The sequence below is a fragment of the Cupressus sempervirens genome, chromosome 5 (assembly GCF_028749045.1).
Source record: "Cupressus sempervirens isolate cs-2001-9-10 chromosome 5, ASM2874904v1, whole genome shotgun sequence".
NCBI classification, from domain to species: Eukaryota; Viridiplantae; Streptophyta; class Pinopsida; order Cupressales; family Cupressaceae; genus Cupressus; species Cupressus sempervirens.
The window spans coordinates 59,052,656-59,056,075 of NC_143122.1; positions in this window are offsets into that span (position 1 = coordinate 59,052,656).

Here is a 3,420-nt window from a genome sequence, read left to right on the forward strand (position 1 = left end):
CTGCAACAATCCTGCAGGGATCTAACATTTTACTTTTGTCCCTAGAATGACGACATAGCCCCTTATTTGTTGCAGAAAGGTTGGGAATCACTAAGCTCACATTGCCTGGAGGCACTTGGATTTATCTGAAGAAAAATGTCTTGGAATTGCTTATATGACTTGAAAATCATCAAATCTATCCACACGACCCCACGAGGAAGTGTCCATGCTATCTTGCACCATGCATCATCTATTTTTCTACTTCGCTGATGTACCTTGGGGTGTTTCAGCCCCTCTGAGAACAACGCATGGGATGTTGCATGCTTCTTTCCTTTTTGGGAATATTGAAGTGTTCTCAACATATATCTGTTTTAAAAAATGTAAAAAGAACATTTTAAAAAGAAAAACTCAGAAATAATGAGACGGAAAAAATGATGAGAGCATTCAGCAAAGTTTGGTTGGCCTTTGGTTCAGAACTAGCTGATTTGGAGTTTGGCAGTGATGAACAGGTACTGAATCTCATTCCAGATGGACATACATTTTCTGATGACTTGGATAATTGAGCATGATGCTCTACACACATAGCTAGAAGTGGAATTTTGCTTTTTTCTTTTGGTTTGTTGAGATGATAAATATATTGAATCATTTAGCAATTCACAGGTGTACTAATGATCAACCTCTTTTGGCTTAGCAACACAAGATCAAGAAGCATACATTCTGCCAAAATCCCACAATCCCAACACAAGATCGAGAGGTATATATTCTGCCAAAATCACACAATCCCAACACATTTAGAAACATATAACTTCACTGACATACTGAAGATTCTGTTACGAACCCTGATTATTTGATTTTATCTATTATATGACATTTATTTTTACTGTTTTACTTTATCTAATTTTAATTTATAAAAATGTTAATCAGATATGTGATAATAAGATATTCATATCTGTCACTTGGATTATCAAGACCCTAGTGCTAACTGGAGGAATCGAATAACTCTAGTTTAATTTTAATATAATACTTAATAATGATTATTTATACGACTAAAGCTATCAACAATGCACTTTTAAGGTTTTTTCCCCAAAAATCACAAAATTACTTTTAAACCTCGTATGGATTGTTCCTTTTATGGTACTTTTAAATCTTATATAAAAGTTTGGATCCACTATAGTTTGGATCGATAAATAGTGGGCTTAGGATTTGATTAGGAGATTTCAAAATGAAATCTTCATTAGTGAAAAGTGAATGCCGAATATGAGTGGGAGTTTAACTGTTAACTATGGCGAGCCCAATATATGCTTATGGAGTTTCTTGCTAGTTTCTTGGAGTTTCCATCCCTACATTTGGGCTGCATGCGCTACAGGAAAATGGGCGCGATTTGGAAAAATATGGGCATGATTTTCACAATTAGTAGTAGGACACACAGTCAGATGGTGCTCAGCTTTTGATTCTCGCACCAAATAGTCAGCGGGTAAAAATCACAGTTCTTTGTTACAGACTTCATCTTCGCATTGAAGTTCCTTGGTGCGGGAAAACCCCCATTTGCTGTAGATGCCGCGGAAGATCTGGGGCGTAGGTGTTTTTGAAACTACGGATAAGCAATTGCTGCAACTGGAGCTTCGAGGTTGAATGAGAAAAGTTTAAAAGGAAATAACAAGAAACTGCGTGGACGCTTCTGTAAGAAACAGTGGGACCAGGGCAGCAGACACAATACCAGACAGGGTTCAGATCCTAGGTAGGCCCGTTTCCAAGGGTAAAACGAAGACTAGGGCCCAGCCCACTGCAAGATAGTGGCAGGCCTTAAGCCAGGGGTTTCAAGGTGCACTTTCCAGTTTTGTTTTATATATTTGCTTTTGTTAGCTTTTGTTTCGCCCTTCTTTCTTTTGATCAATGGAAAAACAAATTGAGGATACACAAATGAGAAAACAAACGGTGGATATGCAAACCATGGAAAAACAAACCATCTCATTGGTAAAAAACGGTCAAGAAATTATGGTACACTTTGAAACTAACCATTTAGGGCAAGTCAAAATGGCTTCACTTGGCAAGACAGGAAAATATATCTGGGTCAGTGTTAAACAGTTCAAGGGCATTTTAAAACGTAGACTTGCTCGTATGAAAGGGTCACATGAAAAGCAGAAACACGGGCAGAGATTGCATAAACAAGTCAAAATGTGCCCTCCTCCACACTTAAGTGGTGACAGTCATCTCTATGGTAGCAATAACTTCGGTGAGTCTGTCAGTTACAGCCCTACCTCCACACCTCTCGCTTGGTGCCCAGATCTTTATGTGCAAGAACTTTTGAGGGCCAAGAGGAGGTTGGAGCTCCTAGAGGCTAAGGAGCAAGAAAGTTACCGCAATATACAGGTGCTAATTGCAGCAAATAAAACTCTTGCAGATGATAGCAACACTTTAAAAGCTCAAATCTCAATGCTGCAAGAAACACTTTTAGCCGGGAAGCTTGAATGGCAGAATATGAAGGATGAATGGAAAAACCTGAATGTGACATTGGAAACAAACAAGGTCACAGCAAATACCGAGTCATCTCATAATAAGGAGAAAACGATTCTCCACACTAGTTTGCCAGGAAAGGCAGATGGTGAAGAGAAGAGAAGGAGTTTTGCAGAAGTCACCAAAACTTGGGACAAAAACAGCAAACACCCTGATATGGCAAGAGAAGAGGCAAAGATTCGTGTGAACACGCAAGACAAAGAGGTCAAGGAAAGGTAGCTTAGGGCATCCAATATAATTATCAAGGGGATAAAAGACTATGGGGAAGGCGAACATACCTTTGACCTAACGAGGGATTTCCTACAAGATGTGCTGTTGTGGCAAGGACAAATCTGCCAAGCTTAGAGGGTTGGCAAACCACACGCTGAGAGAAATAGGCCAATCAAGGTAGTCATGCTCAGCATTAGCGACAAACAAAATCTACTTAACAAAAAACAGCTCTTGTGGGGTTCTCGCTTCGTTTTAGAGGAGGATTTAACTATGAGACAGCAAGTAGAAAGAAGGATGGAAATGGGAAAAATCAGAACAGTTAGAAATGAAGGCAAAAGAGCTTGGATGTTCAAGGGAAAAGCAGTTATTGCTCATTTTGGCCACCGCTACAATGAAGGGCAGCAAGAAGGCAACAAAGGTGCAACAACAAACACCTTAACAGGCAGCGATACAACAAGATCCATAATCACACCTAGCGATAATAACTCAACTTTGAGTCTTTCGCATCAAAATAAATAGCAATCAAGCTTAACCCAGGCGTCCTTAAGTTTAGTTTGTTGGAATTGCAGAGGTTATCCGTGGAGACGTGGGCCTGGGTTAGGGCCTATTGCGGAAGGCAAAGACATTATTTGTCTCATAGAGACACATGAGCATGAGGGATGTAAGACCCCATTGTTTGAAGGCTACTGGAAGATGGCAGTGTGGAATGAGGCAGCG